The sequence below is a fragment of the Panicum hallii genome, chromosome 6 (assembly GCF_002211085.1).
Source record: "Panicum hallii strain FIL2 chromosome 6, PHallii_v3.1, whole genome shotgun sequence".
Lineage (NCBI taxonomy): Eukaryota > Viridiplantae > Streptophyta > Magnoliopsida > Poales > Poaceae > Panicum > Panicum hallii.
In genome coordinates this window covers 6,086,466-6,102,067 of record NC_038047.1, presented here as the reverse complement: position 1 = coordinate 6,102,067, position 15,602 = coordinate 6,086,466, and positions in this window count along the sequence as shown.

The following is a 15,602-nucleotide window of genomic DNA, read 5'->3' as shown; positions in this document are numbered from 1 at the left end:
GACCACTAAAAAAAATAAATCACTTCTTAATTTATGGTTAAAGGATCTAATTAGTTTAAGTTTGAAAAGGTAGGTTTAGCTAATTTTTAGTTAAAATAATTTGCAAGGATTTAAATTATAATGTAAGTTTAGATTTTGGAAGTTTGCATCATTTCATATATCATTTATAGAAATTACACATCAAAATTACAAATAAACAAGCTAACATGTAGGAATTGAAGATATTACATTTCCTTGTTTCAAATTTAAATTAGATTCAAAACTATTTGGTTTCATACCAAATCCTTTTTACAAAAGTTATAGAGTTCATAATCTAGTTTCCAACAAAACAAGTTTTGCTAATTTTGGAATTTTCTATGATTTGTTATGCATTTTACAAGACAGCACATGCACATCACATGAAATAACAGACGTCTAGGGGGGGTCTTGGTAATTTTGCACCGGAACCCTTGGAACAACAGAACTAATTGCAAAAAGGGCCTTGCCCGACCCTGCGACGGCCGGCACGTCGGGCACGACGGCGTTCCTGCCGGTGGCGAGGACTCCGGCCAAGGGGGGGCGGTCTAACACCATCTACAGGACCTCGGAAAGGCATAGGACAAGGAAGCACCGGACTGGTAGCAGGAGAACAGAGCGGCCGACGGACGGGGCGGTAGCCATGGCGGCGCATCGCTGTTCCCGGCGAAGGGACGGCGAACACAGGCCAGGAAGGGGCGCACGAGCATCCGTGGACCACCGGGGAGCTATTTGTCTACCTGGTGAAGCGGGAGGCCGGGTGGAAGAAGCTGTCGACGGGAGGACCGAGCTCGGGCGGCTCCGGCGAGCGGCGGCTCGGGGTGAGCGAGATTCCGGCAGAGGGGCGGTCGGAGTTGATCTGGCTCGAGCTGAGGAGCAAGAGGAGAGGGTGGGGAGGCTACTGGTGAAAGGAATTGGGATGGGGTGGTGCGGTGAGGGGGAATTGCAACGAGAAGTGGCGGCGGTGGTTCGGTGCTTCGTGGGGGAAGAACACAGAGCAAACCAATCGGGGGAAGAGGGGGTGTGGTTCGGTTGGTAGCAGCACTAACTCACAGAGGAGAGGGAGACGCTTGAAGAAAGAAAGGATCACGGCCGGGCTCTGAATTGCGGCGGCGAGGTAGCGGCCGGCATGCGCCCGAGGGCATCGTGGCGCCTGCGCAGGAGGACACCGGAGCAGGGCTACGGCGGTGGCCAAGGAGTAGACTGACGCGTGGAGAGGGGCAGCATGAGGTGGATGGCGGCGACTGCAAGACGGCGGCCAGGGGAGGCGCTCTGTCGCCGGCGTCAGTGCAGGAGCAGAGGAGCAGAAGGGGGTGCAGAGGAAGAAGAAAGGAGGGAGAGATCCAGGGACTTGTTTGCAAATTTTAAAAGTTACAGGGACCCTGCAGAAAAGTACTTTTTCCCACTAATCTAGGGTTCAAATGAGAAAAGTCCCAAAATGAAAGTTGTATAGTTTTTCAAGCTCTACAAACTTGCTTTAGGACTTGAATTCAAAAACTCAAAGTTTGCCATATTACAAAATGAATTTTGAATCAAAGTAAAATTGATTTACCCCTGTCCTTACCAAACCAAGTTTTAATCAAATTTTTGACCTATTTGCAAATATTCATAGGATGTCATGATGACAAATAATTTTTACAAATAAGTCCTTAAGTAAGCATAAAAATTAATTTTACCCCTCACTTTTGCACAAAAGATCCTGCAACCTGTATTTTTACACATAGGCCCTTGTCTTTACTTAAGGGCTTATTTCACCTTATGACCATACCCCAAAACACACACCTTGCACATGAAGACTTGTATTGCATGAAAATTTTCAATTACACCCTTAACACCTATGTCTATTACAACCAAAGTTTACTTTTTATAAATCTTATTACCTGGATGTCACACGTACGGTCCTACAGTCGCTTGTGGTGGACCTGATCCACGACCCGGAATGAAAGGCAAACGGTTGCTTCGGAACGATCGTTGGATCTTCCAAGCGTGTGTGTTAGGTTTACCTTGCAAGGTTAAATTCGATTCGAATCGTCCGCCTCTCACGAGGATTGAGACTGCTTATCCCTTCTGCCACATTGAGTAAAAAGTGTAATTGATGATGAGATAATCTTGATGGATGATAATGTCTATCATGCTTGTTTAGTATAGGTGCTAACCTAGAATGGCTAATCAAGCTAGAATCTGAAAGCTAAAACTTGAAAGTAAGTTATACTCTTAGTCGCTTTTCAGCTAAAAATGAGCCCAGAGCCTCTACAACACTTCCATAAGCCTAGTTATGGGCTAAAGTATACCCAATCCCGGGTAAGCCTTGCTGAGTATTAGAATACTCAGCCTTGCCAATATCTATTTCAGGTATGACCTACGAGAATCCCACGGACAACCTTGTGTGGCCAACGTCCGTTCCTTTTGGCTGGTCCGTGGAGTGGGATCCGTCCCCGGCCGGCACTGACCCTCCGGAGTGACACCAGGCCCTGGGCTAAGCTTGGTGTTCGCCTTCGCGACGTGTGTAGTCGCGTAAAACTTTTTCTTCCGCTGTGAGTTTGGACAAGCTGTTATGCTTGTCAGTTGAACATGGTTTGTATAAGTTTACTTATCTTTGAACTCGGTTTGTAATAATGTATGTATGTCTGTAAATTAAAAGTTGATGAGCTATTCTTTGATGTGAACTCGCCTTCGTGCGAGGTAAACCTGCTTCGATCCTGCTGAACCGTGGTTGCATCGGGCGGAGACCCGACAGACCAAAGGATTGTTCCGTTTGAAGTGCGTTGGGCTGATTGCAGTTGTACGGCGATCAATAGCGCACTTGAGCCGGAATAATTCGAGCGGTTCTGCCACAGCTGGTATCAGAGCTGTAGGTTTACTTTTACATCTGGAAAAGTTCTTAAAAAGTGTTTTCTGGATAAAAGTTTGCCAACAAATGAATTTACAAAGTACGTTGGATTCGTTAAGGTTGATGCTTAGTTCGTAAAGCCCTAGGGGTTTATATGGGTAATATCAGGTGGCAATTAGAGTATATATATAAATCTGACTTGCAGCACTACTTTCCGTCAAAACTTAAATTCCTGCACAATCCAATTTTATTCCCTGTAATGACATCTACGAACAGAGGTAAGAAGGTAAGGATTCTCAGCCAACTGAGGTAGCTTGGCCTTCCTGTCGGTGATGCGAACCGAACGCTGTTTCTCAAGCAGTGGCCTACTTGAGATGCTGCCAATATATCAACTTAGGTTGAATATATTGGGAGTATATGGTTCGGCGCAGGGTATGGCGATCGCTGTTCATACCCCCGCATTTTGCGGTACCCCCATGAATACGTTGTTTCGATGACGTATGTTAACGTTGTCTGTACGGCGGTAATTGTACAGATGTTGTTTCTATAGTGAACAGTAATGTTTGGGCACGCTTTCATGTCGTGCTGCCATGAAAGGTTCATGAAATATATATATATATATATATATATATATATATATATATATATATGTGTGTGTGTGTGTGTATTTTTCTGCAGGTACACTGACCACGCTTACGCTAATAGGATGCGTAGGATTTATCGATTAGTATATATAGTGAGAGACGTATGAATATACCACCGGAATTAACCACGTAAGTCCGAGGATACTCGGCAGTTGTTTTGGTTGTGAGGATGAGTAGTGCGTGCATGCATAATCTGTTAACAAAAGGATTTTCATAAATAAAGGATATGTTGTTTGTCTTAGGAATGGGTTAATGGAGTTCTAATAATAGTTTTAGGTTGGGTATCCTATATAGAATCTTAGTTTGTTTATCTGATTTCCAGTCTTTGCTATTATCAGAATCGGTTATCCCAAGTATAGTTATCTTGTGAGCCTTCTGTAGGATAATTGCATTTCAGCCATTCAATGCAATTGTGTCATCAATCCTTTGGGCTCCTGTTCTGTGTTTCTCTATCTCACCATTTGAAATCTTGCTTCAGATGACTGAGACTCCAAATATTCGTTGGGATCGTCAAGGACACGCTCATACCAATGCCTTGCATTGGGAGGGCTTTCCTCGTCTCTTGTGGGAGTCACTTCAGATTTTTGGCTATGATGTACCCCCACTCTATGACGGACATGAGTTTGTTGAAGCGGGTGTCCCTCGGTGTAGGGTGAAGATGACCATTCCGCAACATCCTTCTCGCTACTTGTGGCAACCTGTCACAATTTGCACGAGTGGCCACCGCCTTGTGGATACCTTTGAGTCTGCGGCACTTGAAGCTATTCACATTTTCTGTGACAAGCACCCCGAAGAAGTGGCTGCCTATCCGATCGGTTTATTCCCCGCCACGGACTCTAGTGACTCCGAGTGGACCTTCAGGATCTCCTACTGCAGTCATCTATTGGGAGATCTGTCTCTTGAGACACTGCAAGCTCTTATCCGGTTCATGAACGTGCAGCATCAATATCAGTTGCTGCAACATTGGAGCATGAACCAGTTGTCCACCTTAGCTCAAGCTCACCATGGAACTATCACTCAGCAGCTTGACGAGCTGAATGAGCTTCACACTATCACAAATGCCCAAGTTGACCTGTTGGCCCAGCGCGATGTGATCATTAACAACCAAGAAAACCAAATCCATGAGAGGGAGACAGTCATTGCCCAGCGCAATACCATTATTGAGTTCCTCCAGGATCAGGTTCAAGATCTCACCATTGAGCTTGATGATGCTGTCAACCCTATCAACGACCTCCATGAGCAGCCCGCACCACCTGTAGTTCCAGAAGAAAATGAGAGTGAGGAAGAAGAAGAAGAAGAAGAAGAAGAAGAAGAAGAAGAAGAGCCAAAAGAAATAGAAGGAGAATCGAGTCTTGACTCCGAACACGGTGATCCCGCCCCAAATCCCCAATCCAACCACTCTTCTTCCGGAAGTGTATCGTCAGTGGGAAACCTCGATGACTATTAGCTCGTCGCTCTCCTCGCTGTACTGGATGTAACCTAGGTGGTGTGTAGTTTATTTAGTTATAGAGCCACTTGTTGTATGTGTGGCATGAGCTTTTAGGCAAAGGTCTGTAATAGTTTGAGTGTGTTGATATGAGGTGTAAGGGTATCAGTATTTATGTAGTAATCTAAATTCTGTGTTTGGTTATCCGGTTCAATATCCTTGTGTCGGCTATAAGTGGAGTGAATGGAGCATATGCATTACATTTCCGTTTGGTAATTGCATACTATTTGAAATTGGAGCAAGATTATGGTTGACAAGGGATATCTCCTTTATTTCATATGGTTGGAGCTACTCGTGGAACCCCAGAAGGATTCCGGGCAGGTCAGCCTGGTAGTTCTCAGCAACCATCACCGCCACCTCCCAACCTGGCCGAGGTTATGGCCCGGCAAACTGAGCTTCTTAATCAACTTGTACAAGCTCAAATGGGCCACTTTCAGCAGCAACCTCGAGGCCGAGGTGAACCCCTGTCAGCCAGTTACCAGGACTTCCTCAGCACTCAACCGCCATTATTCCATAAGGCCGATGAGCCTTTGGACGCAGATGCTTGGTTACGAACTATCGAGTCCAAGTTCGCCTTATTACCAGCTCCATGTTCAGATGAGAACAAGATGCTCTTTGCAGCCCAGCAACTTTGAAACACTGCCCGTCTTTGGTGGGACCAGTTTTATGCTATGCAACCTGCCAATCATGTTGTTACCTGGGATGAGTTCCGGACTGCGTTCCGAGCACATCATATACCAGCAGGACTCATTGAGCGGAAGCTCAATGAATTTTTGAGCTTGACCCAGGGTACCCGCACTGTTACACAGTATGCACAGGTTTGCAATCACCTGTGCCAGTATGCGGGATCTCATGCGGACACTGATGCCCGCAAATGTGATCGCTTTCGCCGAGGCCTAAATACCAAACTTAAGGAATGGCTGAATTTGGTAAAGGCCGAAAATTTTAATGAGTTGGTCAATATGGCCATTACTCAGGAGGATTGCATTGCCGCCCACCGAGCAGAAAAGAAACGGAAAGCACCTACGGGGCCTGCAACTTCACAGTCGCTAAGGTATCGGTTGGTCCCGAGTAATGCCCCTCGAGCTCCGCCTCGAGGCAATTTACCTGGCAGATGGGTAGCCCAACCCCCCAACAAGCACAATTCAACCGACCACCACTGCCACAAAATCAGCAACAACCCCAACAAAGTCTATGGCCGAGCTTTCCGCCAGCTACTCCAGGAAGCAACAATTATCGTTGTTTCAATTGCGGAAGCCCGTCCCACTTCATTAAGGATTGCCCTCAACCCAGGAAATCTTTCCAAGGGCAAACGTCTAATCCAAACAACAAGGGCAAGGGCAAGAGGCAAGTGGTGCAGGTCCGTCAAGGGAGGGTGAATCTTACTACGCTCTCCGAACTTCCTGAGGGGACACCGATAATGACGGGTACATTTTCTATCAACCATCATCCCGTTATTGTTCTATTTGATTCCGGTGCTACCCATAGTTTTATCAGTAAAGAATGTGGAAGTAAAGTAGGTTTGGATATTTACCCTACTAAAGAAGATTATAAGATAATCACTCCTGGTGGGAAAACCCTATCAAATCAAATCTGTATGAAAGTACCACTTCTCTTGGGTAGTCAGGTGATAAAAGCAGACTTACTTCTGTTAGACCTAAAGGGAATGGATGTCCTTTTAGGAATGAACTGGATGGCGCAGCACCATGTGTCTTTGGATATCTCTTCTCGCACTGTGGAGATAGATTCACTTTATCTTCCACAACCAAAGTCCTTTAACTCTTGCACCTATGCTGCATCTAAGGTCAAACTTGAGGATATTCCAGTCGTCTGTGAATATCCAGATGTTTTTCCAGATGACTTACCTGGAATGCCCCCAGACAGAGATATCGAGTTCATCATAGAACTCCAACCTGGTACAGCCCCTATCTCTAAGAGACCTTACCGTATGCCTCCTAATGAGTTGGCCGAGTTAAAAACCCAACTCCAAGATCTCTAAGACAAAGGCTTCATTCGTCCGAGTGCATCACCATGGGGTTGTCCAGCTTTATTTGTAAAAAAGAAAGACAATAGCTTGAGGCTATGTGTGGATTATCGTCCTCTCAATGCGGTGACTATTAAAAATAAGTATCCTTTACCCCGCATTGATATTCTGTTCGATCAACTCGCCGGAGCTAAGGTATTCTCCAAGATTGATCTTCGTTCCGGCTATCACCAAATTAAGATTCGGCCCAGTGATGTTCCAAAAACAGCTTTCTCCACCCGGTATAGTCTATACGAGTATCTTGTCATGTCGTTTGGTCTCACCAATGCTCCAGCATATTTCATGTACCTCATGAATTCCGTCTTCATGCAAGAACTCGATAAGTTTGTTGTGGTCTTCATTGATGACATCTTGATCTACTCCAAAAACTCAGAAGATCATGCCAAGCATCTCCATGTCAACCTTCAACTATTAAGAGACCACCACCTATACGCCAAATTCTCCAAGTGTGAATTTTGGTTAGATACAGTAAAATTCCTGGGCCATACCATTTCTGGTGATGGAATATCTGTCGATCCCAGTAAAGTACAAGAAGTGATGGATTGGGAACCTCCGACCTCCGTCCATCAGATTCGTAGTTTTCTCGGTCTAGCTGGCTATTATCGTCGTTTTATTCCTGATTTTTCCAGAATAGCCAAACCTATGACCGAACTACTGAAGAAAGGTGTGAAATTCTCCTGGGATCAAAAATGCGAAGATGCATTTCATCTTCTTAGAAATCGTCTTACGACTGCTCCAGTCTTAGCTCAACCAGATGCCTCAAACCTTTTGACATCTACTGTGATGCATCGGGGACTGGACTTGGTTGTGTACTTATGCAAGACAACCGAGTAATTGCATATGCATCACGAGCACTTAGGGTCCATGAACAGAATTACCCCACCCATGATCTCGAGCTTGCAGCTGTTATTCAAGCCCTAAAGATCTGGAGACACCATCTGATGGGTACGAAATGTCATATTTACACTGATCATAAAAGCCTCAAGTATATCTTTACCCAGGCAGATCTGAATATGAGGCAAAGGCGCTGGCTAGAACTTATCAAAGATTACGATCTGGAAGTGCATTATCATCCAGGCAAAGCCAATGTCGTTGCAGATGCCCTTAGTCGCAAAGCGCATTGTTCTTGCCTATCTGTTGAAGCATTCAACGAGACTCTCTGTTGGGAAATGAGCAAACTCAACTTAGAGATCATTTTCCAAGGTGACTTAAACCATCTCTTGGTTGAAGCCACACTTAGAGATAAGATTGTTCTAGCACAACAGCGTAATAAAGGGGTCAGAATCATTAAACAGAAGTTAACACAAGGAGAAGGGAAGTATAAATGCTTCCGAGTTGATCCTAAAGGAGTTTTATGGTTCAACAAACGTATTGTTGTACCCAAGGACCATAGGCTCCGCAGGCAAATAATGGACGAGGCCCACTTGTCCAAATTCTCTATACACCCTGGCAGTATGAAGATGTATCAGGATCTGAAACAGAACTTTTGGTGGACTCGTATGAGACGAGAGATTGCCAAATATGTATCGGAATGTGATATCTGCCAAAGAGTCAAATCGAGTCATTTGAAGACTGCTGGTATCCTTCAACCTCTACCCATCCCTTCGTGGAAGTGGGAGGATATCAGTATGGACTTTATTGTTGGCCTACCCAACACTTCTCGGAGGCATGATTCTATTTGGGTAATCGTTGATCGATTAACCAAGACTGCACATTTCCTTCCCGTGCATACCACATATAATGCCAAAAGGTATGCCGAGCTTTATCTGGATCAAATTGTTCGTCTACATGGAGTACCTAAGACAATTATTTCTGATCGTGGAGCCCAATTTGTCGCTAGGTTCTGGGAGCAGCTTCATGATGCTCTTGGAACTAAGTTAATTCGAAGTTCCGCCTATCATCCTCAAACAGATGGGAAAACTGAGCGAGTAAACCAGATTCTGGAAGATATGCTCAGAGCTTGTGTACTTCAATTTGACAAAAAGTGGGATAAATACTTGTCACTGGCAGAATTTTCTTACAATAATAGCTATCAGACAAGTATTAAGATGGCCCCATTTGAAGCGTTATACGGTCGCCGATGCCAAACTCCTTTGAGTTGGTCACAAACCGGCGAGCGTAAAATTTTTGGGCCCGGCCTAGTTATAGAAGCAGAGGATAAAGTAAAGCTTATCCAGAACAATCTAAAGGCCGCCCAATCTCGACAGAAAAGTTATGCGGATATACGAAGAAGACCATTGCAGTTTCAAGTCGGAGACTTCGTATATCTTCGAGTATCTCCTACCCGAGGTGTTCAAAGATTCGGTGTAAAAGGGAAACTTGCTCCTCGATACATCGGACCCTTTGAAATCCTTGAAGACTGTGGACCTGTAGCCTATCGTCTTCAACTTCCTCCCCAACTAGCAGCCATCCATAACATCTTTCATGTATCCCAACTCAGAAAGTGTGTTAAGATCCCCAGCAAAATCATCGATTCCCAAACTATCAAAATCGAACCAGATCTGACCTACGCAGAGTATCCAATCAGAATCCTAGACACTAAAGAGAGAAGCACCAGAAGAGAAACCACCAGAATGTACAAAATTCAGTGGAACCATCATACGGAAGAAGAAGCTACATGGGAAACTGAATCTTATCTTCAACGTAACTTTCCCAATTTCTTCCAAACCAATCTCCGAACTTGATCTTTCTATTCCGGAATCTCGGGACGAGATTCTTTTTAGGGGGAAGGCTGTGACACTCAGGTAATTAGCTGGGTCATACCCTAGAGTTTTGGTATGCTTTTATGTCCAAAGAATGGCAAAGGTGTGTTTATTATATGCAATGTTAAGGAAAGAGTGATATTTATGTAATTAATTTTAACTAAAGGTCCTTTTATGCAAAATGGGTGGATATAGAGGGAAAAGTTTACAAGCATGAGGGTTGTTTTGCAAAAGATGGTATCTGTGGTTAAATTGCAAAAATATGTGAAATTACCCTTGGGTATATATGTAAAAGTATTTTTATCCATAGGACTTACATAAAATGTGCAAATTTTACTAAGTCTAAAATATCTTTAAAACTGTTGCTCAACTGCAGATGAACCTTAAAGAGAAGTTGTAAAGTTTGAAAAACTATGCACTTTTGCTTTTTGGACCATCTCCATTTGAGCACTGGTTTAAAAGTTGCAAGCTCTTTACAGTCAGATCCCTATTTTTCTCTGATATTGCAAAATAGTCCCTGGCTCTATTCCTCCCCCTTCTTCTTCCTGGCGCCCCTGCCCTCCTCTACTCCGCGCCGCTGCACGTCTGGCGCCCCTGCCGCCAGCGTAATGCGCCGCTCCTGGCCGCCCTCCACCCCCCGTTCCTCCCCTCGCCCAAGCGTCATCCTCCTGCCCGTCCACCGCTCTAGCCCCCCCCCCCCCCCCTGTTGGCGCCTTACCCGCACGCCACGGCGTCCGCGCGCTGCCAGCACTGCTTGCCGGCGCCTCTGTCGCCGCCGAGTCTCTGTGGTTCATCCCCCCCCCCCCCCGTAGCGGCTTAGGTCCGAGGTTCAGCTCGCCCTGGCTCCCCCGCCTCACTCCTTTTACCTATAAAATGGCGCCCCGGACCTCCTCGCACGCGCACAGACCTTGCCGCCCTCCATTAACGCCGTCGCGACCTCGGTTCAACGTGGAACTTCCCTCTCCGCCCTTCCCCTTCCCAAACCAGCAGCGCCACCAGCTTCCCCATCCCCCACCGCACCTCCCTAGCCCAACCCCTTCCTCCCCTGCACGCCGGAGCACCGCCGCCGCCGCACACCTCCGGCCGCCGGCTCGGCCTCCCGTGGGCAGCACTTCTCCGGCCACCCCAAGCCTCCCCAAGACCACCAATAGGTAGCTTAAGACCCCCTCGTGCTCTCCCTCCCCTTTCCCCTCACCGCCGGCGACCCCCACGGCCGGAATTTGGCCGGACCCGAGCCCCCACCGCCGGCCATGTCTGTTGGACCCAATTGCAGTGATTACTTTCTTGCTAGGGGGTTTTCTGTAAAACCTAGGGATCAGTTTGTAATAGAAGTAGCTATTATTTCATGTGAGTGTGTTTCCTATCTTGCAAAATTCGTAGTAATTCACAGAAAAATCCAAAAATGGCAAAACTAGTTTTGTTAAAAACTAGATTTCAAACTCTATAACTGTTGTTAATAGAGTTCAGTTTGAAACAAAATATTTTTACCTCTATTTTAAACCTAAGATCAAGGGGTAATTTATGCTAAACCTTGACACTTCATGCTTTGTTGTTTATAAAGTTTGGCATGAATGTTCTATAAGCCCTAGGTAACTTTGTGCAAGTTTCAAACTCAAATTTGATTTAAACTTAACTTCTTTTAATTGAACTTTCAAATTTGAAATATTAAACCTATTGTATAACCTTTTCTAATTGAAATCTATTGCCATTCTCTAATGTGATATTATTTAATGTTGGATATATAATCAAATTTCTAAAACCTATGATCTTTTATTTAAAAGTTTTAAATTTAAATTTTGGTTCATTTCAAATTTAATGTTTTAATTCTTGTTTGCAACAAACTCCACCATATCTTTGTGATTCCTTTATAAATAGTGTTTCAAACCTAAACCTCTTTATTTTGTGAATTCTTGTGTGTTAATTAGATGAGTTACAATATTTGAAATGTGAAATCTTAAATTTAAATTTCACCTTATTTAATTTATTGCATCTCATATAGAATCAATGACGCTCGACGACGGGGACTACGAATTGGTCTTAGGACAAGACCAAGGCTTTTCAGAAGACCCAGCGCAAGTCGTCGAGGGACTAACTGAAGCCCCGAACCCGAGTTCGGAAACCTCTGACACTCCTGCCCCCAACCCCACTCAAGAAGGCAAGCCCCGGACATATCCCACTACTTTATTTACACTGCAATCTATGTCTATCTATATTATATTTTGCATTAAGTCTAGGAATTGAAGTGAAACCCTAGATGCATGAATCCTAGGAATCCAATGTAATGCTCCCGAGTCCTTATCGGATAGTTGCTCCGCTAATAGGACCGGTAGAAGTCGAGTGATTTCCTGTCACTCGCGCGATATAGGAGTTGCATGTTTACATTCCTGCAACCACTATAAGGATGATGGACAGGGTCATGTGTTGTATCATGACCTGGAAGTTTACCCTGTCTGTTTTGATAAAAGCTTTAAGGTCGAAATGTGTGGTAGTGGTGGCTAAGTTTTTGAAAGTACTAGCCACATGCCGCGAAATATGGTAAGCGGTAAGCCTAGTAACCAATCGGCCCGGCAAGTGGACATACCTCCCACCACTCGATTTTATGTTATGTTCACACGCACCGACGTGTGGGAGTACGTTCTGCAAGGCAGATAGGAATACGGGTTTTGTAGTCGCGCTACAGACGTATGTCCTGCACACATTGGGTGTGCGTACGGTCGTACAGTCGCTTGTGGTGGACCTGATCCACGACCCGGAATGAAAGGCAAACGGTTGCTTCGGAACGATCGTTGGATCTTCCAAGCGTGTGTGTTAGGTTTACCTTGCAAGGTTAAATTCGATTCGAATCGTCCGCCTCTCACGAGGATTGAGACTGCTTATCCCTTCTGCCACATTGAGTAAAAAGTGTAATTGATGATGAGATAATCTTGATGGATGATAATGTCTATCATGCTTGTTTAGTATAGGTGCTAACCTAGAATGGCTAATCAAGATAGAATCTGAAAGCTAAAACTTGAAAGTAAGTTATACTCTTAGTCGCTTTTCAGCTAAAAATGAGCCCAGAGCCTCTACAACACTTCCATAAGTCTAGTTATGGGTTAAAGTATACCCAATCCCGGGTAAGCCTTGCTGAGTATTAGAATACTCAGCCTTGCCATATCTGTTTCAGGTATGACCTACGAGAATCCCACGGACAACCTTGTGTGGCCAACGTCCGTTCCTTTTGGCTGGTCCGTGGAGTGGGATCCGTCCCCGGCCGGCACTGACCCTCCGGAGTGACACCAGGCCCTGGGCTAAGCTTGGTGTTCGCCTTCGCGACGTGTGTAGTCGCGTAAAACTTTTTCTTCCGCTGTGAGTTTGGACAAGCTGTTATGCTTGTCAGTTGAACATGGTTTGTATAAGTTTACTTATCTTTGAACTCGGTTTGTAATAATGTATGTATGGCTGTAAATTAAAAGTTGATGAGCTATTCTGTGATGTGAACTCGCCTTCGTGCGAGGTAAACCTGCTTCGATCCTGCTGAACCATGGTTGCATCGGGCGGAGATCCGACAGACCAAAGGATTGTTCCGTTTGAAGTGCGTTGGGCTGATTGCAGTTGTATGGCGATCAATAGCGCACTTGAGCCAGAATAATTCGAGCGGTTCTGCCACAAAAGTTTTGAATTAATCAACCAAGATCAGAGCCATGTATTATTGTGGTTGCACTATTTTCCTAGGTGGTTCTCCATGTTCCAATAAATACAATGATCTTATAAATATCACCATAAAGTATTCAGAACATGAAGTAAAATAAGTGTAGCATTGTTTCCAAGTTAATCAACCATAGTCTAAGTAGATGAGCAACTAGCATAGCTACAACATAAAGTAACAACCCAGGTTTAATCAAGAAAGTACAAAAGAACTAGGCACATCCTTAGTTTGGGATCCATCATGTTATAGATACATGCATGCATATAAAGTAAATGTGTGTATATTAAGAATTATTGGGACAAGAATATAATCAAGGACCACTTGACTTCCTCAAAGAGTTGCTGCTGCTCAGCGGTGTCTTCAAAGCTTTGCTCTTGTGAATCCTCGAACTGCACACCGTCTACCACATCACACAAGTTCATACAATCAAGCAAGTGCAACAAATAAGAAACAGTACACCAAATAATGTAAATAGAGCAAAATAAGGCCATAAAGCTATTGTACACATTGCAAGGATCGCGTGAGCGCGAGAATCGATGAAAATGGAGTTAAAATGAATAAGTTATGGCTAAAACATGGTTCCAGAGGCTTATTTGTAAAGGATTTGAAACTAAAAGGGCTCTGAACGAAGAAATCGAGGGTTAAAATATAAATAAACCTTAAACTCGGGGGTTTAGCATAGAAAACCGACGGGTTGGGGATGGCAGGTTGTATTTTAGAAAAAGACAGGGGCTAAAATAGAGGAAAACTGATCTATTTGTAAATATTTTTGAACTAAGCTGGAGTGCTGGTTAATTTCATAAAAGTAGAGGGGCTCTTATGCAAAAATGCCTAGGTTTGATCGGTACGGGGTTGGGCTGACTCGGGGTAGATTGGATCTGTGTCATCCGATCTAGATCGGACAGCGGGCGGCGGGTGAGGCGACTCGAGCGGTGGCGCGGAGCTGCTGGCAGAGGGCTTTGCGGCGGCGGCTCGCGAGACTTCACCGGAATCGGTGTTCCAGGGCTCGGATTGGATCGGGGTTTGGCCTAGGAGAAGGAGAGCGAGAAGGGGAACTCGAACAGGATCTCAGGACGGGACACCAGGGTCGGAGAGGGGCGCACGGCGGCGGCGAGCGGCACACTTGCTCCGGCGAGCAATTGCCATGGCGAGGGGGCGAGAAAGAGAGTGAGAAGAGGGGGCTACCTCGCTCACCTCAAAGCGAAGCTCCGGTGGTGGTTCGTGGAAGCAGGGAAGCGACGAGGCACAAGGGCAGCGGCTACGGTCGATGGGGTCAAAAGGGTCATGGCGGTTGCTTTTATAGGGGCGGCCGTGGGTCCTTGGCGTGCATGCCAAGGCGCGCGCGATGGCGGCGGCCTTCCCCGATCGGATTCGGCTCGGGTCCGGGTCGGACCGAGGTGGGGGACGGACCCGATGGGCGGGGCCCGCTTGGCAGCGTGAGAAGGAGGGAGAGCGGGGAGAGAGGGGGGGCGAAGTAGGCCGGCCTGGGCTGGGTTGGGCCGCGTGGGAGGAAAGAGAGGGAGAAGAGAGAAAGGGAGAAAGAGAGATTGGGTTGGGCCAAAAGAGAGAAGGAAGGGGGAGAGGAAAAAGAGAGATTTAGATTAAGCCCAAAAGGGAAAAGAGATAGGATTTTTGAAATAAGAAGATTCAAACAAATTCATTTGACTTTAAATTTAAAATTTAAATTCAACTGAAAAACAAGCAATAAAACAATGCAATGCGGCATGAAATGTACAAGACCTATATTTCCTTATATTTCTTTTTAGGGCTAAATAATTTAATTGATTCACGATAAATATTCTAAAATTAAAAGAAATTGAATAAAAATCTTATGGATCTTGCAAATTCTAGCAAAATTTATTTAGGGTTCCTAAATTAAAATTAGGGTGTTACATCCTCCCCATCCATGAGCATATCCTCAAGAACTCTTCCACATGAAAATTATCAGGGAACTCTATTGAGCCTGCAGGTCTTGCACCACTGGTGGTAAGTCAGGTTGAACAACAGGCAGAACAGGCTCTTGCTCCACTACTATGGGTTCCAACTCTTCATCAATGACATTTGGAATCAGATCATTCATTTCAATAAAAGTTGCCCCTATCTGGATTTCCCCTTCATCAGCACCTCCAACAGGATCTAAGATTTCTCCCCCATTTTGTGCCATGTCTTGATCAGCTGGAAGTTCACTCTGGT